This window comes from Macrobrachium rosenbergii, chromosome 52 (genome assembly GCF_040412425.1).
Source record: "Macrobrachium rosenbergii isolate ZJJX-2024 chromosome 52, ASM4041242v1, whole genome shotgun sequence".
Taxonomy (NCBI): Eukaryota; Metazoa; Arthropoda; class Malacostraca; order Decapoda; family Palaemonidae; genus Macrobrachium; species Macrobrachium rosenbergii.
This window is the reverse complement of record NC_089792.1, coordinates 11,340,581-11,363,852: the sequence shown is the minus strand read 5'-3', so window position 1 is coordinate 11,363,852 and position 23,272 is coordinate 11,340,581. Positions and strand designations below refer to the sequence as shown.

General features: G+C 34.4%; 1 pseudogene; it reads left to right on the top strand.

The window, feature by feature from the left end:
• The window catches only part of LOC136833683 (uncharacterized), a 53,561-nt pseudogene extending 30,590 nt beyond the window's left edge, over window positions 1-22,971 (top strand).
• Window positions 22,972-23,272: the final 301 nt, after the last annotated feature.

The window sequence follows — 23,272 nt, the reverse complement described above, 5'->3', positions numbered from 1 at the left end:
GAGAACTAGCATCATACCATTTACTTTTATTGAAGGTAAATATTCATTATGTGAGAGCTGTCGCTAATTCAGTTATTTTGATGACAAATTGTAGCATGAGGATGGTTTTAATGCGGTGCAGTAGAAGTGCAATTTGGTGTTGCCGTTCAGCACTTTTAAGTATGCAGAATCATGTTTGAAGCAGTAAAGCCCTTAGTCCACTACCAGTAGCGGGTAAAGTCTTTTCCTGATCTGAGGAAAGAGCAATCTTTTAGGCTCTTTGTTTTAATTCCTGGGGTTTAGTATTTTTGGCAGCATGAAGGTACATACATTGTATAGGAGTGTACCTGTATATCATAAAGGCATTTATTTTTAGTGACAGTCGTTTTATAGGGCTTTTGGACCCAGGCACAGGAGTCCTCTCACACTACTTCTGTTTCATTCTAGTCAGCTAGAATTGAATTGAAGGGGTTTTCTCTGCAAGACTGCTCTTTGCTGCACACATATGAAAGCCTTGTCCCCTGCATGGAATCCAACTTCTGGTAGCAGTAAGATCCAAAAAGGATTCCAGATCAGATAAGAATGTTTTGGGTTTCATGCAGGGAACCTTTGGCTTGATTGGCTGAGTGGATTTGGTCTAGCTGCACTACCAACCATCCTCTTCTCAATGTGGGAATCAGCTAACTTTAACAGTGGGTAAGATTCATCCCAAACAACATAAATTTTCATAATAAAATTTATTATTTGGATACTTACCTACTGTTAAAGTAGACCCCACCCAGCCTCCCCACAACTTAGTGGGCTGTCAAGGAGACTTCTGACGAGCTTAAACAATCGAAACACACCTGGTGGAGAACAGGTGAACTATACAGTCATCTGGGCAGCCATTTGATCTTTTGTTTGAATGCTTACTCGCCTATTGGCACAGAGATGTAAACTAACTCTAACATTAGGTAAGTATCCAAATAATAAATTCTATTATGAAAAAATTTTTTTTTTTTTTCAAGAGAGATGTCAATAATGACCGATTTAAATCCCCCAAGGGAAAGCAAAAGGGAAAGGATTATCCATTGCTTCTTAAAGATTAAGCCATTAAGGAATTTACCTTCCAGTTCAAAATGTTAAGTGGTGAAGACTTGACTCAGCCTTAGAAACCACATTCTTGATGTCTCTAAAATATATGAAAATCAAACAGTTTTAAAATATAAACATACATAAATTAAATCCCCTGTTATCTTGGGGCACACCTGACTAGCTTCCATGGCGCACCATTTGAGAAATGCTGGTGTAGATGTTTGAGGAATAGACTTGCCAAAATGATGAAGGAGGAGGTTAAACAGATGTGTGAGGAATAGCCCCCCAAAGTGTTTCTATCTTGTTCTTCATTTAAACCATGATAGGGAAAGACTGAATATCAAGCAGAATGATAGCTTTTAATAACAGCGAGATATATGGACATTCCTTAGGTACATGAAGAGGTCAGCTATTGTTGGGATATAGGCATTGAAGAAATAAGAATCACATTCATCACTCCAAGTCTCGAATCTAAATGACTTCCTTGGCAAAGGGCAGTGGTAGAAGACCTGCAAGACGTGGCAATATCTTATGCAGTTCTGAAAAGCCTTATTTTCTGACACTTAAGTTTGATAATTGCCAGTGGAGGTTGAATGACTTTGTGTGGCTGTGAACCCAGTGGAGATGGGTTGCTTTAGGAGACATCTTCAGGTGAGGTGGGACCAAGAATAGTCAGCGTGAGCACCAGAAGGTGTGGGAACCACTTCTGTTCTGACCTAAGGCTGGAGTGTGGTATCTCTTGCCAAAGCTGCTCTGTTTGCCTGCAGAGAAATGTGGTTCAACATCATGACGAACAGATCCAGCAAGGGATTCCCCCCCACACCTGCTACAGACCCTTGCAGAAGTCTGTGTGAAGGGACCATTAAATGGAAGAACTTGATGAGCCCATCATTCCATTTTCCAAGCATATTTTTGGAGGCATACCTCTGTCATGTCAAAAGTATAGGTTTTACTGTTTCTTTGCAGTAATATTTGAGGGAGGAGCTGTGTAGTTGGGAAAAGAATATTCATTGTTTTTCCTGAATATTATTTGTAAAGTTGGGCTGCCCCGTACATGTTGGTAAATACAGTAACTTTACGAAGAGGGAGTCATAAATTTTCACTTAGTGCTTTGCTGGCCACTGGGTCTTGGCACTTGATTTAAAACCATAGAAACTTTGGTTGTTGTTCTTTACGCTTTACTGGGCAGTAGCTGATAGAAACTTTGGTATTTTTTCCTGACACTGTACTGGGCAGTAGCTGCCATAAATGACAATAAACTAATTTATATACTATTGAAAAGGCAGTTTATGACAGGTTTGTATGATGCAATAGAAAATAAGCTAAATTGTGATATCTGTATATTTTATGTAAATTCTTTGTTGTGGAAAAGTATGAACATATTTGCTCTCAAACTCATCATTTTTACTTTTCTTACTTTGCTTTTAATAAACAATACAATTAAGTGCAACATTTCAACCAGTATGCTAGCAAGAGCAGTAACTTAACAGACAGCAATCAAAACTTTCATATAAAATAATTTACAGCCAGAATTTAGTGAGCATAAATTTGGAATCAAATGAGGTGCCACAGATCTTTCATATTCTTAATTTCTCATACCTGCATGTTTTTGGGAAAAGCATAATTTTAGTTATATTTCATAAATATTAGCCTTTCATTTTAACTGTGGTGCCTTATTCACAGCCTATCATGTTTATACATTTATTACCGATTGCTGTTGGTCACAGAACTATCAGTAAACATTTCTCATGAACAGTTCTTATAGGTAAGACACAGGGCTTTTCTAGGCAGTAAGAGGGACTTACCTGAAAGACTACTCATGATTTTTTTTCACTGTGACTTGAGACTACTCGTGATTTTTTTCCACTGTGACTTGTTATATGGCATTTTTGAGCTTGTAAACATAAATAAACCAAATGAGTTGTGTTAATGGACTATGAAAAAAATTTTTCTTTCTTTTATTTAGATCTACTGGCCCTTGCAGCTGCTATGGGAGGACTGGTTACTGCTAGTCGTGGAGCTCGCACAGCAATGTTTTGTGCCCTGACACTGACTACCCATTTAAGTGTTGAGCCATCTTTGGCAACAGCAGCAACACTTCCATCACAGTTTCTTCCAGGCTCGCATTCCCCAGGTGGATCTTCGTCATCCCCTACACTTAACACTGAACCCTCACGGTCATCACCTTCTGATGTAGCAGTGTCCTCACCCTGTACCACCACCCCTTCTAGCTCTACTTGCTCTTCTTCCACTACCTCCTCATCCTCAACATCATCCTCTCCTGCCTCTTCTTCTTCCCCTCCTACTTCAGCTTCATCAGCAAGTTTTTCATCAAGCACAACATCCTTAACTAGTGCCATGTGTGGTAAGAGTGTTGGTGTAACATCACCAACAACTGTTAACACTACAACTACACCAGTGGCTTCTGTGATGAAAGAAACTTCACCTTTACCTATAGCAGCATCAGCACCAGGGAGGTTTCTTCCTACGGGAGGAAAGGCTGTGTCATCATTATCGTCCTCTGGGTTGAACCCAGCTTCTGTCTCAGTGGTGAAACCTGCCTCCACTACCTCCTCTACCCCCCCTCCATCACCTGCAGATAAGTAACTTATTGTGGTTGAGAGGAGTAAAAGGGTTTCAGTATGAACAAATTAGGGGAATTCACAAATGGAAAGATATCCTTATGCAATGTATGTAGGTCTTAAGACGAATGGAGAAAGTAATTTGATGTTTATCTGATGAAACAGAATACACTGATACGTTAAGTGGTACGTCAATCAAATTATTTTCAAATCAAACTGTTAATAGAATTCAGGACATAATTTAGTATTGTAAGGAGCTGTGTAACAAGAAAGATTTAAATATCTTTTGAACTAGGGTTGCATAGTTGTCAGGTCAAATGACTTAAGGAGCAGTTATATTAATTTTTGAATGGAATATGACCAAAGCCTCATTTTCATCACCCAGGACCTGCACTTGACACTGTGTGCTTCATTTAAAAGGGTATTCTTAGAATGTTTTGTATTCCATTTGTGATCTATTAAAATCAGAATAATGATAAATTCAGAGGTTATTTTGCCAGTGTCTGGCGAGGATGATATTATCTTTGTGTGTGTTGCTTGAAATGGATGGTATGATTTTTTTCCATGCAATTCATTGGTATTAAGTTGAAATTCTTTTAGCAATGAGGTTTTGTGTATCGACTTTCTTGGTCTTGGTAGATGTCATTAGATATGTTGATGCTGGCAGTTGAGGGAGCAATTCCTGTTTGCTACCAAAGACTTGTATAGCAGTTGGTGGTTACTGTATGATTATTGATCAACCTTTTAGAAATACTTTTTGCAGTTAGTGACCGCTCAACTAGACTGAAACCCAGTCATTAAGACATGTCCAGTGTCTCTTAAATCTAATGTCCCTACATAATGGAAACGTAGCTCTAAAATGTTTAATACTGTATTTGGTGTCAGAAAAAAACTGCTTAAAACAGCAAAAGAAAAATCATGCCATTCCATTATAGATGAAAATATTTACCTATTTAGTGTATATGTATGAATGTGTATGTATTTATAATAGTATTTGTATACAATTGTGGTAAACAGCCATAATGTATGCAATTACTCTTATGATATATATACAGTATTTCATTCATAGATATGTACCTAAGTACAGACATCCTCTAACATACATATTTTCCTATTCACACAAAGTTGTGGTACATATGTGTACATTCATTGACACACACACATGCTCACACAGGCACATATTTGTAATAAGTGTTAGGTTCATGAATGGGTAGAAGCACATTTATGGAGTTAATTCTTACCCTGAAAATAGTTTAGTTCTGCCCAGCCTTTCAACAACAGAATTAAAAGCTATGATTATGGTATTGTGTATGTGTATGCATAAAAGTATTGCATTAAAGTTTTAGTTAGGTAATATGAAATACATTCATCTCTAAGGTTTATTCCAAGGTAATATAACAAGGGAAAAATCTGTCTGGCTAATAGTTAAACTGTATTTGCTTTTATAACTATTTTACCTGGCTCACTCTCATTAATGAGAGTGATCTTTATTTAAGGCAAGTTATCCTACAGTTAAATGTATCCATTCAAGAAGGAACTGCCAGTTTATGAGTCATTATTTAAAAGTAAATAAGCATTTTATACTTTTAGACTGTCATTTAGTGTATCAGCTCCTAGGAAAAATTTTATTCACATATTTTACCAAATACAAAGTAATTTTTGCAGATTTTCTTGTTGGGCTGGGCAGGAGACTCCACCACCCTTTAGGGCACACTGAAACACATTTATGGGGACTTCCCGTGGGTCTGTGGACCAGACACACTCATTAACTGTGGGGGTTTTGGATGTAATTGAAAGTTTAGACTTGATGGTATGAACTATTCTAGAAGGGTGTCCACAGACCTGGTATCTTATATATTTTTATCACTCATATAGTGTAAAGTATAGTCAACAGGAAGCTTTGGCAGTGTTGCAGCAATAACTAAGCTCAGATCAGTCCCAGCAGATCTCAGCACATCTCTTTGAAGTTAATACTCTTGATGTGTGTGGACCTTTGATAACAGTATCTAATTTACAGTTGGCCATTCCAATTCTAACAAATACTAAGATTGGTATCAAAGTTGATTATGTGAATGTATTATTGCTAAAGTTATATAATCTACCTGAATGCGCAAGTGTGAAACCAGTATGTAGCACAATATCCATTTGTTGGGGGGCAATATAATTAATGATAAGATTCATCGGTTTTATAATCAATGAAGATAAAAAGACTTACATCAAGAAATACTCACATGTAATGGCTTTGGAGAAAATACATTAGTAAGAATTATTACTAATCAGCTCATTATAATAAGATTCTCAAGGTCGAGAGTGCTGGGGTTCTTGCTGGGGACGAGCAAACTAGGCTTCTTCGGAAAGGGTTGTAGCTTAAACTTACTGTGATAACTATTGCATGGTAATGTGATTTCTGTATTACTAATTAATCCTACAATAATGGAGCTAATCTCTGAAAGAGCAACTTAAACAAGGAACAAGTGAGTGCTACTCTTGTATTTTAAACACCACCTCATCTTTATGCAGGAAGAAAAGTATTGAATTAAGAAATTCATTGCAATTTTATTGGTTGAATATGCTTTTGGATGTCCCAATGTTGCTTCCTTCAGCCAATTCAACCAGTGATATGGTTGCATTTCAAGTACAGTACTCATTAACCCAGTGATGTGTCATGAAGAAGCTTGGTGATCTTAATGATAATTCCTTTCTTATTTAAACAAAGCATGCATTACTCGTGTGCGATGAATCAATATTAACTGTTGTTCCATGTGAGAGAACGTGCCAATTCTACTCTAGCTCCTTTTACGAGTTTGTACTGTTCTCTATTATATTATCATACCTTTATGGATGTCCTCTATAATTTTCTGTCTTAAAATCTTTCAGTTATTATACAGTATATATAAAAATATATATGAATATATATAAATATATATTATTTTAATTTTTGGCTTTTGGATGATCTGAATTCTATTGGCTTTGCGGAAATCGGAAAAGCCAAAGTAGGTTGATCTTTGTGCTGTTTATTGATGTTCTAGTCTATTACAGGATGATTTTCTTCAGAGGATATTTTTTTTCTTTTGTGTTCCTCCACACAGTTACTTTACTTGGTGCAATAAAATGCCAATGAACAGAAACAGGTTGAATAAAGGAAAAAAATTGTAGCACATCTTGATATTGAACTCTCTCTCTCTCTCTCTCTCTCTCTCTCTCTCTCTCTCTCTCTCTCTCTCTCTCTCTCTCTCTCTCTCTCTCTCTCTCTCTCTCTCTCTCTCTCTCTCTCTCTCTCTCTCTCTCTCTCTCTCTCTCTTTTTGTTGCTCCAAGTAAGCCAGGAGGATGAACTATTTAGGTATTATTCTTGGAGTAAGCCTTCCTTTGATTTGTTTATTTTTATTTTATTTTCCCAAGGTTGTTAATATAAGTGGATGCTCTTTTGATGGGGGTTTAAATTTTTGAAACTGGATGCATTTACCAGCTGTTGTTTTTATGTGCTTATACCTCCATAGTATTTGGAACTGTTGTCTTTAGTGTAGTAGGTTTTTGTGCCTTTTCATTCCCTTGATGAGTTCACAAAAATGTGAAAATTTATTGACCACTACAGGGGAACCTAGACCCAGTTCCTGCTGGTTCATTGTTGGATAACTTGCAGCTGAGTCACCACATGTCAACTTGATATAATTGGTTACCAGTCATGGCATTAAGGATGTTGTGATAGTTAATTAGTTTAATCTTGAAATGGATACACTTGTGTTCTGTTACTTGAAGTATGATTTTTCAAATTGCAGCTCACTTGAATGAGCTTCTTTCTAAGTTGCATGTGGTGTCTAATGTTGCATTCTGTGCCTCACCCTAGAATGAATTTTTTAAAATTATGAAATGTTGATGTGCTAAGGTATATTCTCTTAAAGGCCAGTTGGTCGTAGTTATAAGTAAAGTTTTATACTTTGTTTCATTGATTTATTTATTCTAGTATGAAACTTAGCACATATGATTTAAAATAAATTGTTTCTGTGGCAATGCCTAGTATTTTGTACAAAGAGAATATCAGGTTATCTACTATGGTGACTGATAACCATAAATGCTTAGGTATTTTATTATGTATAGGCTGTTTTATGCATCACGTGACACAATCAGTGAAAGTTTTGATACTGGTAATTTTTTTAAGTTGGTTTGCTGGTGCCAACATTTTCTGTGATCTGTAGTGGGATAACTACAAAATCGCCAATTTTGGTTTTTGGAAATCATTTGTCAGTTTGTCAGGCATATATATGTATGTGTGTATATACTATATATATATGTGGAAAAGGGAGCATAATATTTATATTTAAAAGTGGAGTCATAGCATAAATAATATCCCTACAAGCAAAATTTAGTAATTTATCTAGGCAAGTTTATTTCCAAACCCTATTTGATTGTAGTGTTATAAGTTTGAAGATATTATAGTTGTTGCAGTTCTGTTTTCAGAATGTGTCTGAAGATCTATAACTGAATGTTGATGATTGGAATCCTAAAGTTTGTAAGATTTATAGATATTCTGTTTAGATTTTGACACACTCTGGAGCCAATATATAGGGAGCAGTTATTTTGTAATCATCACTGAGTCAGGGTCATTAAGAGACTTACATTGTTGAGCTAAAGGTACATTTGTGAAAGAGTAAGGTATTGTTTAGCTAATCCCAGTTACGATTCAGGCTCTCTAAGCTGGTGGTTACACGATGACTCCTCTTGTAGTTTTATGGCCGTCTAATGGGTGGGTGGACCAGCACAATCTCAGGGTCTTTGTTTGCTCCTTGGAATCTTGTGCTGCGTGAGTGATTGTAATAATCCAAGTATAGCGTTGGCAATATATCACAATTTTTGTTTCGCTAGTGTTAACTGCTATTTACCTCAAGGTCTTAAAATTAGCATTATATATTAAACTTATGGCCAAGTTCACAGGGCAATTTGAAGTGCCTCCCTTTGAGATGCATCCCTGCTGATTATTATTATTGTATTAGTTTTCTGCCTCCTACTCTGTGTCTCTCTCTCCAAGTGGAGTACTATATGAAATATATAAATGATATTTAAAAAAGTATTTTAACAGTGGTGGAATTGCACTGTGACTTGACTTTATGAGCACTGATTAGTCACTGACGTGTAGAAGTTTTTGAAGATGTTTCCGAGTAACTAAGTGTTAAGATTGCTCACAGTTTATGGGGGGTCGACATCAAGGGGTTGACGATAGGTAGTTTCCTCCCCTTTTGGTTAAGTAAGGAAGTGTTGCTTTTGCTTTAGAATATGGATTGGAAAATGAAGGAAGTGTTTTCTTTTGTTCATGAGGGATTTTAGACTTAATGAGACACTGCATCTTTAATTTTGATTATTTAGGTAACTGGTCAATTGTAGGTTATTTTAGTAGAATACTGTATACCAGCTGCATGAAAACCATATAATGGAAGATCTTGAGGTGATGTTTTTTCCCTTCTCCTTTGGTAGAGGGTGCATGAATCGCTTGTGAATGGAAGCGTTCTCTTGCCAATTGTGTGCTTGTGATTCATTTAAAATCTTTATTTTTCAACATGGTTATGTTTAATGAAGACAAGTTATTTAGTCAAAACGAGAGTTGTAAACCTAAAAACTTGCTGTAAATGCTCTCAACATTGCTCATGATTACATACACAAATCTTAAATAAGATAAATTTATAATTTTTCTTTCCTTGCATTGTTACTATAGGAGTTTATGGTCTTGGAATTGTTTCTTATTGTTTTGTCTTTTACAGTATATTAGACTTCGATTTACAACAGTTATTTTCAAAGTCAAAGGTAATGTGATAAAGAGGAATCACCAGGAAGGTTTTATTATGAAGTTTAGGTCATAGCTATGATGTTAGCAAATGGGTTTTCATTTTTATTCGATTCAAGTTTTTAATGAAAATTTAGCCTTATTCGGGGAATTAAGAGAAATTTCTTTTCTTTATGTCAGATGGAAGAGTCATTGTAGAGTACTCAAATACTTCAGTGTACATCATGAGAATAATTTATTCCTTTCTCTAAGCTCTAGTTATATATATCAGTATTACAATTTACTGAAGTAAAAGAATGAAGGAATTAATGCTCATGAGAAGTCATCATCATTTTGACCAGCCCTGTGGACTGGTTAAACTGTCTTATCAATCAGTGAAGCAGTGGGAAAGGATGGGACATTGACCTAGGAATTGATTAGGAGTAACTCTAGTAGTTTGCCTTCTAAGTGTGCAAGGTTTTTAAAGAGTTCAACATGGTTAACTAGTTAAATGAATGCTTGTAGAATTAATTGTTCTTATCCTAATTATTAGTTATTCTTTGTATGAGCTGAGTGGACTTCTCATGTACTGTGATGATTTTTTATTTTAAAAGCAATAGAAATGAATTTTGCAAGTGTTGATGCCTTCCTTGCAAATTCTTCATGCAGTGGAGTATATTGATGTAATGCACATTGGTGTTTGAATGTTTGTATATTTCTGTGTTTGCGCTTTGAATATTAACAGACAAAAGGAGACCAAGGCTTACTAATAAAGCCAGGCTGAGAAATGATATACTGAATATCCCAGGCCACACAGTAGTGAGGTTTTTAGGTGAAGGCTATTAGGTGTTAGATGGGTGAAGCTCAAGCAGTAAAATTTTTATTATGTTCAGGTTTTGCTCATTATTATTATTATTTTTGTCTGGTTAAAATTTTTTCCTAAGCAGCCAAATTTACCAGAAGTTATGAGTGCCCCATTGTAGTCTGAGGTGAGAAGGGAGAAGCATAAAATTGGAAATGTTGGGCCATTTATAGAATTCTTTTCTGATAGTTTCATTAATTGATGGAAATATTGTATTAGGAAGGGTTTGAGAGGATAATTTTTGCTTTGGAAGCATGGGAAGATGAGTCAGTTATTTTTAGTTGAAGTATGGCTTTAGAATTTCTGTTTTCTAACATAAGGTTCTGACTACTTATTTCCACTGCTTTTTGTGTAAACTGTCTTGTGTTTGGTATGCAGCTAGTAGTAATTGTGAATAGTGGCCTGACGCGCTCGCTGATTTTTATACGCATTTGAAGTTTGCCTTTACTGGATCAGCATAAATAGGGTGTAAGGTGTGTTGCTAGTTATTCTGTAGGGTTCCAGCTCTGTGAATGCTTTGGTCAAATATGTGTTTGTGTGTACTTGATTGGACTGAGGATTTAACGATACTCATAATAATAATCTTTACCTCCAATGATGTCGCCCCCCAGCGTATACTCGCGTGGGTTTAGGGAGCACTGGGTAAATCAGGTCCATTAGTATGTATATAGGATATTTAAATTATTGTTATTATTTTGCCATAAGTAAGTATTACTATCTTTATGAATATTTATCATATCTTGTATAATATGCTATTTAGGATACGCAATATGCTGATGTGTGACACTGAACATGACAATATATAGGTAACTTTTTCATCGCTGGTTCTCTGGATGGACCAATATATGGGGTCTTTAAGGTGTATTAAACAGTACTATAGTTAGTGTATCTCTTCCTTAAAGCCACCCTGGGTTAGCATTTTATTGTCATTGGGGAGTCGTAAGCATGACAATCAACCATGGTCCACGTAGATACATGTCAGATGGGTAATTATTATTATTAATTATTATTATTATTATTAATTATTATTATTATTATTATTATCATTATTATTATTATTATTGATATTTATCAAAAAATTATAGGAAATAATGTGTACTAAAGCACTGACCCTAGAAGTATTGTTTAAAACAAGATCTTGTAAATCTGAGTGGAATGTCATCTTCCTAGCTGACTCCTGTCGTTGGTAGTATTTTTAGCCCCAAATTAGGGTGTATGCACGAATTGCTCAAAGATATTTATGTCGTTATTGCCTGTCTTACATGGCCAAAAAAGAATTAATATGCATTACTGATCTGTGTAGTTTAGATTGGAATGTCCTTTTTGAGATTTCTTGTATAATTTTTGCAAGAGCCAGCATTTTATTTTTGTTATTAGAATTACCGTCATCCCTTGTGGTAAGCACTGTTGGTCTTATATTGTTGTACCAGCACTAGAAGCACTTGTGCATTATTTGTTTTCAGGCCAGATACTGAAATATGCAGCTCCCTATGTCCCTCTTCCCGCGACCAATAAACAACCACAAATTTTGTAATGCACACAAAAGGATTAGTTGAAAAGTTGAATACTGTACTAATTGATTTCTTAGTCTGCTAGATTGATTCTCACAGTTATTTTGTTGTGTGATTGAATAATAAGTGGTTAAATGAAGACTGTTCACCCAAGGTCATGGGATATGTCTGTATCTGCCTCATTTTCCTATTTCCCTCCAGTAATCAACCACTACTACAACAGCTACTACCACTAGTGCAAGGCTCAAGTTGGTGTTGCTAAGCAGTTGCGTTCATTATTTTGCATGACCCTACATGGTATAATGATGGGTAAAATGAATTGTGATAAGAGGATTTACTGTACTGCAGCTGTTTGGCATTTCTAATATAAGTTATTTTGGTGCTCAGTCTTTTTATTGATTATGTATTTGGATATGTTAAGAGCAGTTTTGGATATAGGTCATGTGCCATTGTTAAAAGGAGGTAGATTTCACAAAGTGGATAGTAATGTATTTGCATGCATGCATATAGAATTGTATGTATATATATTGTGTTTGTTCAAGATTTATGTACATGCATTTATATATACATATATTCAGTCACTTGTATATACATACTCAGACATTATGATGGTGGTGTACAAGTATGTCATAAATGTGTTTGCTTGTATGTATACCCATTATGCATAGAACGGATATGAAACCAAATATGACTCTTCACTTAAAAATATTCTTGATGGCATTTGATGCACAGTTTGACCTAATTGGTTCATATGACCATGTGAAGGACTTAAAAGGTTTTAAAAAGGATAATTGTTCCCTCTTTGAAGTATGTGTATATCTTCCAGCAAATCTCTCATATAACTATAACAGAAAATGATTTGGGACCAAAGATGGATTACTCATTGTAAACTGATATTCTGTAGTATTTTTTTCATACAGATTCATTTTCCTCTGCTAGTTTTGTTCTCGAGGTAAAGGGAACCTCTGTGAAACACACTTAAGTCATCAGGGTTACCAGTGATAGGCATTGTAATAAAGTATTGTAGTAGGAAATGATTCATTTATTGGGAGCCATATAATTATCTGGCCTGGAATGCTATGGTTGTGACAGTTTTCTTACTTACTTGTTATCTGATAGGAAGCACCATCTCCAAAGCTTCGTCATTTCTAGGACGTAGGACATCAAAAATAAAAAAAAAAAAAATAAAAAAAAAGTTTATAACATATCTATGTATCATATGCAGTGTAATTTAATGAAAATTTCAGAATGATATTTAAATGGGGTTACTTTTTATTATCAAGTAATGTCATGTCCTTTATGGAATCACTTTTGACGAGTGATTGGCAGTTGTCTGCCACTCGCCTCAGTTTCACACCAATACCCTTATTATTAGTACTTCATTTTATACTAATGCCATAATGTACTCAAGGGGCTTAATGGCTTCTGCAGTGATTGCTAAATAAAGAATATATTTTGTTTTACAGGAGAATATGATGATTCAGTACAGGGTTGCATATGTTTTGCATTACAACAACATTTGGAATGTATTTAGAATTGTTTCATAAGTTTCAGTGTGAGTGGGAGTTATATACTGAAATGATCAACTGCAGCAGTATATTATAAGTAACTGTCATGAAAGATCTTTGCTAGTGTTTTTAAGCTTTTTGAAATGAAAAAAAGAATGAAAACAGAGAGGGAAAAATAAGAAAATGCCAATGCCAGTAAGTTACCCAAGCAGAATTTCTGTTCAAGATTATGATGGTTTTCTTCAGGTGTTTTAACTCATTTTGGATGTTTCATTCTATCTTGATCTCAGTGTAAATTTATGGAGGTAGTTGTGTTTCATGTAGATGATTGGAGCTGTTGTTAGAGCTTGTTCTAGAGTGAAAGAAGATTTTCACAGATCACTTTGAGGCTGATGATAATTTTAACAGTACCTGTTGATAAAATGTGTCAACAGAAACTATTCCAAAGGCCAATTTCACTGTCAAGAATTTTTATACTGTCTTTTGTAAGTGATGACCTTAGAGGTTGTAATCATTTTTACAGTCTCAAAATGTGGATGGTGCCAGTAGTTAGTTTACAGAGGTGTTTTTTATATTTTGCACAGAACTTTGTGATGTACAGGTAGCTCTGTTTAAGTTTAGGTGAACTGTAAATTGATGGTTTTTGCCATGTTCGTGCAAAAATAGTCATTGATAGAAATTTTTTAAACAACTTTTTTGCCTTCAGTGTATGCAGTTCAAATTCCTGGGATGGGAGGGGGGGAAGATTTTGCTGTGCAGGTTTTTTCCTCATAGTCAAAATAGGATTTGCTACTCTTCATATTATTAGAACTGTATTTTGGAGATACACATTATCTTTTATACAAGGAGGATACATTATGCTCATTTATGTTAGTGTAAGTTTAGAAAGGAATGGCAGCTTTAAGTTATTATCTGAGCTACTGGAGATATGACTCTTCCCTTTACCAAGCTGACCAATAGAAAGGAATACTGTAGTTTTATTTTGGCAGATTTTGGAATCCTAATACTTGTCAGTGAATTTAGACTGGCATTACGTTTAAGGGTGTTGCAATGATCATCTTTTTGTCTACTGTTCCTAGTTGGTTGGTTATTAATTACAGTGATTACTAACCCCTTTCTTCATTTGATGGAAGACCCTTGGTGACTTTTGCCCTTTTTGGGTGTTTTGTAGCACTACTGTAGTCTGAATCTTACCAATAGTAAGTAAAAGTTTAGTTCATTATACTTCAGTTAAATATTACATGCTGGCATTATATGAATACTACAGGAATATTCAGGTCTTTTCTATGCAGGAGCGGATATGACATTATTTGATGGAAAAAGGAATATTACTGATTAGTAGTATAGCATATTTTGCATATCCAGTACATTTACACCTGAGATGGTGCTGCCTCTTTATTGTCGTTCACTGCACTACGTCACGAGTATTTCTCCTGTAAGAAGTACAGATATCACTGCTCTTTTCCATATGCTAACTCAAATTCACTGCTTTACCGTCCATTGAAGATGAACTTCACTATCAAAGATAAGAAGATTCAAAACTTACAAAAATGGTTTAACGAAATGTATTATTTATACTGTCTTGGTTTTAAAAGCCACATGATGGAATGATTTGACTTCAAGTAAGCTTTGCAAAGCTCATGTAATTCAAAGAAGTCATTTAAGTTTACTTTTCAGCACGCCCAGCTTATTATCATAGTCATGCTTTCTTTTATTGTCAAGCAGTATATAACCTCATTATACCAAATAACAGAGATTAGATTAGATGCCATACTTTGGAGCTTAATTTTTTCTAGTAATTGCTACCTTTTTCCTCCCCCAGTAGATATAAAAAGTATTACGGTAAATACTGTTACTATGTTGATGATAGACCTCTATAATGGTCTTCAACTGGTCAGTTTCTTGCAATCCATTTCTACATGTAAGTCCATGAGAGAAACAGATTAAGTCTGATATAATAAATTGACCCCATCATATTCTGATGATGAAGATGATGATAATTACAATGATGTTAATGATATATGGGAATTCAAGGTTCAGTATATATTAATCATTAAGGGTTTTTATGTTTGATATGAAAGTTTGAATTTGTGGATGATGTTAATAATGTTAATCTGCTTGCTAGTTCCTTACTACATTGGCCGCTTTCCCTATTACACTTACTTGTGGCCTTGTTTGTGAAGTGTCGGTAGCCCTGGGCACATTGGGGTGTGTGCCGCCTCCTACACTCCAAAACGACATAGAGTTGCATATTGAGGCACTTAGCAGCTGAGTTACCCATGCTACCTAACACTCACGGGCCCACACATACATTGCAGGATGAGCCTTATTGCAGATCTAATAAGGGATATGGCCTGTCACCTTATATATGATGATGTATCGAAAAGGATACCAAAGATTTGCTGTTATTGGTGTCATGTGTCATTTTGTGGATGTATTGATTGTTCATGTCAACCATTTCTTCTTCTATTTCCCCTTTTATAGGATTTTTGGATTGTAGGTCTTCCCGCAAAATACACCATATCTGGGGTTGTCTGCCTCCTTCGTTGTTGGCAGGGAAAATGATTTATATTTACAGGTACATTATAGGAGAAGAATTAAAAATTCAGAGGTGTAATCGTGTCTTTGGAAATCTTCCAGTTGTAGTATAACCTATTATACTCAAAAGTTTTGGAGAGTAATTTTGATCATGAAGTGTGTGGCAGTGCACATCTCCTCCTTATTGTTTCACTAAACCTTTCTGTAGACGATAGTAGTTGTGTTTTCTTGTAATGTAAGCATTCACTTTAGATAATGGCATTAGTTATTATTCCACAGAGTTCTCAAGACTAGCTCTTTCTGGTGTGATCAGGTATAATATAGACATTGTACGTCAGACCTTATAGATGTACTATAGTTACACTTCACAATTTTTGCTGGATGCTGCAAATGGGTTGATGTTCAAGTGAATCGTTATCTGCTTGGCAGATTCTGCTAATACTGTATTGAAATATAATACACAAATATAGGTATAAACAGTTCCAAAATACATATCATTCATCTTTTAAGATCTTCAGTGTTTTCAGCGATAGTAATCAACCACTGTCACCACTTTTACTCAATATAGTTTTATTATTTAAGTCAGATAAGTGTTATGTGATTGTAAGGAGATTAGGATTGCTTGCCGTTGTCAGGTATGCATGGTTGCTCTTATGGACCTGTGTTGGTTTTCTTGTTATCTGTACTTTGTATTTTAAGGGATTTTCAATATTTTTTTCCTTTGTAATAGTTGGTACAGTATACATACTTAGAGTACAGTATATATTAGGTATTAAGTGATGCCGTAATCTGCAAAATTTTGTTTGTTTGTCTAGATAAGTATAATGAAATTTTAAAATCAAATATATGATGTAACATACACATGTTGAATGTGGTTCCGAAGATTGAGGACTTTCTTGTGGGTGTCAAGTTATACACATAGAATGCTAATTATTATTATTATTATTATTATTATTATTATTATTATTATTATTATTATTATTATCATCATTATTATATTGCTCTAGGAATCATTTCTATGGTGCACAAAGGGGAAAGCATGCGGGAAGTATATATTTACAAGATCAGCATTAGTGAGCCTTTAACAGCATTGACCTGAGACACATTTAAATTAGCAACACAGTTTGAAAGATCTTTTTGCGACAGAAGGCCCAAAATTGCTGTTCCAAGTCCCATTTATGCTGCCCGATGCATTTTCCATGTCTTATTATTGTCATAGTTTTTGTACTCTTTAATTTGTTGACTTTTGGAAGTGTGATATATGAAGGTGGAAAGTAATATTATCATTAGGTTTCCATGTGCTCCTTGTTATGATTTATACTGTAATCATCATATTAATATGGATGCAAATATTATTTTAAATATTACCATAATCAGCATTTGATATTTGACTTTAGTTATTGAGAAGATAGCAGTGTCTATTTATATTACATTTAATCGTTTGGAAGTAGGTACTGGAGCGCTTCAAGAGTGCAAATTGTAGTCTAGGTATGATATTACTTAACACTAGTGTTAGTCGCGTAATAATAAAGTCATTTATTGCACCCTTTGACTTATGGTTAGGTGTTACTCTTAAATGAATATGCATTCAGTGGATTTCAGTGGACGCATTGTAAAGCCAGTTATGTTTTCCCTCTTGGTTTGTTTTAAATACATTTCAAGGCCAGAGAAGTTGACAAGAGAAAAGCCTTCTCTGATTTTTGTTCATTCTGTTTGTGTAATCTTTTTGAGGACAAGCAATTCAGTTAATGATAGAATATAACAGTAGTTGCAAATCTTGTATACCTATACTACCCTATGAATTATGAATTATAGGAAAAGTCTCAACTTATTGCTTTGTGCAAGCATTATGCAAGGGGAGAGGGCAGATTTTATTGTGATACTTATCAGTTTTATTTTATAATTAAGTTCTATTTTTTTTTATCTTGAACAACGGAACTTGATTTCTTTATAATGGAATAGTTGCCTTTCATCTCCAATGATAATAAAGACTGTGCTTTTTAACACTGAAGAAGCTTTAAATGAGAATTGACTCTAGTGTCTAACAAGATTCAGATTCCTTGAATCATAGGGAATTGTCTGTTGCTTTTATGTAGAAATTTAAAGTAATGTCATGTACCAATTTATAGCTTGTCGGGGAAAATTTGCCATAGATTGCTAAAATGTTATATCAGGGTATGTTTTGTTATATATATTACAATAGAAATTAATTTTTTTTATTGTTAAGATTGTGTCATGCTGTTAGGCCGTGTTTCTGTGCCCATTTTATCATGGTGCATTTTTTTTTTTTTCCATCAGCTGCTGGCTTCTGATTAATTTACATCTTTTATGATTTTTTTGAGAAGCTGTATTTTATCTTGAAGAATGCTAGATAATAGTTTAGTAAGTGCAAATCTAATTTTTGTGAAAGAACACAGATGATTTCTTCCATGTTTTATGCGTGTGTACTTTAATGCATGGCTAAGGTATATTAATTTTATAGGTAAAAGCTTACACACATAAAGCTGATTTGTTGAAGCACATTTGGAAACCAACTTTTGGCGTAATTCAGCTGCGTTCTTTCGACGGTATAAGTTTTGTTGACCATTTAGCCAATAATGTGTTCATGGTAGTTACTATTGGACAAGTAGTTATTCAAAGGCTTTGTTTCAGTGGTGTGGTATTCCAATCTGTGATTTTTCTCGTGCGGTTTGCAGCTACTGAGGTTGTCGGAGCCAACTTGGCGGACTGGGCAGGCGCGTTCTTTAGATGGGGATTAGATGATGAGGAATCTAGATACAACAGGCTAATGAACACAATAGTGATAATTATAATGATAATAATGAGTAATTAACCTCTTGAATATAACAGTTTGGTACATTAGTCCTGCCTCCCTAATCCTAATGGTGTACGCCAGATTTTGCACTGTCACTATGATGTTTGCAGGCCGAGTTCATGACCTTCTAATTTGTCTTTCTTTTTTGTTTTCGTACATAGTGGCATTTGGTACAAGTCACTGTCTGTGATTTCCTGTAGTGTAATGTTTACTTTCGTGCTGACAAAGGCTCTCTCGTGTTTTTCTGTGGCATTATGGATTATGGAGACTATTTATGTATGGTGTTTTCTTTTTAATTCATTTTTTATGGATACCAAATACAAATTATTCCTCTTGAGTGGGTAAACTTTTTCACTTACATTTGGCTGTGGAAATTGCTTTTATGTATGGACAAACTGTTATTTTTCCTTACAGTATATTTCTATCTACAATACAGTGCATTCTCTTATAAGAATCAAAACATACCAGTAGGTGTATCTTTATATACTGTCGTCAGTATACAGTATATATCTGTATATTTTGTTATTGGAAAGCAGTAAATTGTTGATATTATTGAAATCAATGATTTTTACAGGAATTAGGTTGTTGAGGAAAAATAAATTTCCTGGGTGGTTTGTTATGGCATCCCAGCGGAACCATCACAGTTACAGTACAGCAACAACACTAAGTCACATACAGCATACTCGATCTCCAACACTGTTTTTCCCTTGATAGCACTACACTCATTGTTGTATTATTTCATTTAAGAGTGAAATTTGTAGTTGATCTGAAAGTGGTTTTGATGAAAAAAGTTGTCTTCCCTTGTGTGGTTAAATATTCAAGAAAAAATTAAGGAGTGCTTACTGTAGCGTATTTTGTTTTCAAAACAAAACCTTATTATGAAAAAATAATGCTGAGAACAACTTAAATGTAACCGACTCAGCATTCGTTGGTTCAGATATTCTATAGTCTGGCAGCTAATGCCTTGAGCAAAATCTAAATTATTTTTTTATAAAACTTTGTTTTAACATATTCCTATGAAAAAATTCTTTTTGAATAGTGATGTTTGTGCTGTCTTCTTAAATACGAGTAATGTTCACTCCCCTTGTATGCACAGATATTCACTTAAAGATGTTGGTTACTTACTAGATGCAGCTCTTGATATATACGTATATATATATATATATATATAGTTTTTAAGTAGCCTTTTGATCAAAATATTTTTGGGGTCATCATCCTTTTGTGAGAAAGTTTTGGGGAGTTTCTTTGTGTATTTTTTGAAATTGGATTTTCATTCCTTTTATATTTTCTTGAAAGTTTAGGCCAGGAAAAGTGTTTGACCAAAAATAATGTTGCCTCTTAATCAGCATACATGTTCAACAGATGGTTTGACTGCTAATAAACCACCTATTTTTAATGGTAAAAGTGAATTTGACCTTTTAATTATTTAACCACGCACAAAACTACTCCTCTCATCTTGCCATAATGCGTCCCAATGGTCTGGTTTTGGTTCATCTCAGGTAGTACAATAATCATAGTTTATTTATCCTTGTAAAATGCAATGTATGGAGCCGTGCCAAACTGTTACAACAAAGATAATAGAGTTTATTGAAACCCTTGAATTGCAGCTTGTAAAGCCCCATTGTATTATCAATGATAATAAAAATATAAAAATAAAAATGCAAACAAAAAATTTAACCCTGCAGATAGTAAATTATATGTAGTTTTCTAGGCATTGTGGGACTTTTTTTTTTCTCCATTTTATAAAGCCAGACATCTCTGGTGTAGTAAAAGGAAGGTAGATTGCATAGACGAAACACTGCATCTCAAATTTTAAGTATTTTACAGGTGTATTTTGGGTATGGTTTGGAAGTAATTAAAATACTTGCTGCATTATTGTTTAGATTCAGATTATCGTTTGTTTAGCATTTTTGCCTTATTGAAAAGAAAACCAAAAGTCTGAGCAGGCTACCTTTTTTTTCTCTCCAATTTTTTTTTTTTTTTTTTATAAGTACAGTAACACATTATTGGGTTATCTGGTTGAGTGGAAAAACATTATATTTCCTTGTGCAATGTATTCCATAATGGTAGGTTTTAGGGTTCTCATTTGGATAATTGATATCGTGATATATGCTTTATATTGTAGCACTTGGATGAGGAATGGTGCTCTGTAAAAAATAAAGACTGCCAAGTAGATTATTGTAGAATCTTGTCATAAATGAGTTACCTTAACTTTCCCTGTATCAGTGCATACAGAGTAGTGTAGTTTTCATATGCAGTTTTAACGAATGCAATATATATCATATAATATGTATGTCAAATATTGCAGATTTATGGTGTTTGCCCAATATAGTTAGTTGCTTGGTTACTGGTAGGTCTTCAATAATCACATCTAATTTTAAGATTTAACAATTTTATTAAGTTTTAAAAATTTATGTAATGTTTTTTACTCATCCAGTGCTCTTTTATTTTTCTTTTGGGTTAACTTCAAAATAGCCTGATTCTGTTTCTCTTTGTGTTGAGTTCATTCTTTTAATATATCTCGTGGCAAATTCACTCAAGTGAGTCTTAGTTCTTACTGTGTATTTGAATCCCAGTGTAATTTTAATAGGATTTTTGGAGTATAATGATGCTAATATTTTGCATTGCCAATCCAGTAGTGCTGGTCATTTTACATGTATTAAACTATGTGAAGATGGTTAATTCATTATTCAGATGAACTGTGATGTATCATATTTTTGTAGTATCGTAACCGGTGATCTTTTTTAAATTATGCAAAATATGAAATATATTGCATGAATTAATGCTGTGATTGAACAATTTATGGGGGAAAAATCTTTGCAACATCACATTAGTTTTTAACTGAAAATGTGTAGATAAATTGAAGGGTATTGAAGATTTGGCCAAGTTCTCAACAATGATGATGATAGTCAATTAACCATTTTCTCTGCTCATAGATCCCAAAGACAGTGTACTTAATGTTGTACTTAATGGATATCAAAATAGAAATTGAATAAAGGTTTAACCGGTGTGTTTTTGAAATAGAGGAAATTTTTGTAATAACAATTGGTCAGCTGTAGGATTAATTTTGTTAATGTTTAATATTCATGTGCAGTCTATTATAATGTGATCTGATGATGCTGGATAAAATCTACAGTGCATTTTTATTATAGCATGATGTACCTGGAATCTTATATGATATGATAAAGTAGAAGAGAATTGTGGTGATTTGTCATCCAAGTTGTATCTTGTGTCAATAAAATTATTGTGAGTTCCTTATGAATATGTGGTATGCATAAGAATTTACTGTATGAAGGGGGTTGCATAGGAGTGGATTGAGTGTTTGGTTTGTGATAATTTAACTTTTGGGTGAGTATGGTAAACAGCTATTTAAGATCTTTTAATTTAAAATATTGCCAGGTTGTGAAAATATAAGGTTATTGAGTTACAAGTAGTATGGTAGTTAGTGCACGATTAGTATGTCATCGATTCTTGCTGATCAGTTTGGGATGACCATTGAGGTAATGTGTCCTGTCATCGTAATATCTTTTCCCATTACAATGTGATAGAAATGTAAGTTAAATCCGAATTGTTACTGATATGAAGACGAAACCAAGTGAAGTATGTTGTACCTTGACAGGAAAAAAGCCCAAGGTTCATATGCTTAACCCCGTGGTGCAAATTCTGTAATTCGATTGGTATAGTCTTTCAAGACAGTATATTTCATATTTGTATAAATTCGTCAGTTTTGATAAAAGTGCATAACAATCTGACATTCTATTTACTGTACCTACATGTAACCATCTTTCAGTTTTATTGTTGAGTTACAAGGGATAACAAAATGGGGGATGTAGTTGCAAACTATTGTTCAGTTTTTCATCAAGGGTTATCTTGTATGTCATGGTAAGTGACCATACAGACACTATTGATTTAATATACAGGGATTACAGTATTTTATTACTTTATTCCAGCAAATATATCATTGTGATTAAGGTGTTCATCACTACTTGAGTGGGTTTTATCTTTTGAAAGTGTTTTATGAGCACTGTACAAATATGTATATTGTTTAATTGCATTTTTAAGAGTTTTAAGAATTTGGTCACACAATCACCCAATTAACAAAGGCATATAGTGTAACAGATGCAATGTTAATCACTGTGTCACGTTTAGATGCCAAGTACACATACTGTAATGATATCAATAACTATTTGTAAGTTGTTTACCAAATTTTATCGAAGAATATAAACCATTGAACTACTGTGAGCCTGCAAGGGACAGTGTAAGTCTGGCGTGATACTGTAAATGCCCTCGAGTCCCCGGAAGGGCGTGGCCTTTGCTGAGCTGAGCAAAATAAACCAGTGTAGCAGTCATTTCGCTTTTGATTTTACCTTATACTTAGCTTTCTGGTCATGAGGGAAGTATGTGGAATGTACAGAATATTAATTGGGTTTTACTATTTGATTTTACCCTATACTTTGTTGTCTGGCCATGACGAAAGGTGTGGAATGTACAGATTATTAATTGGGTTTTACTGTTTATGCTGATTGAAACATCACATATGAAAGGCTACAGAAGAGAGCCTTCAGAATTTTCTTATTATGTCACTGTTTATAGTTAAGGTCAAGGAAGCAGGGATAACGACTGTTCCATTTTCAAAGAACCAAAACCGAA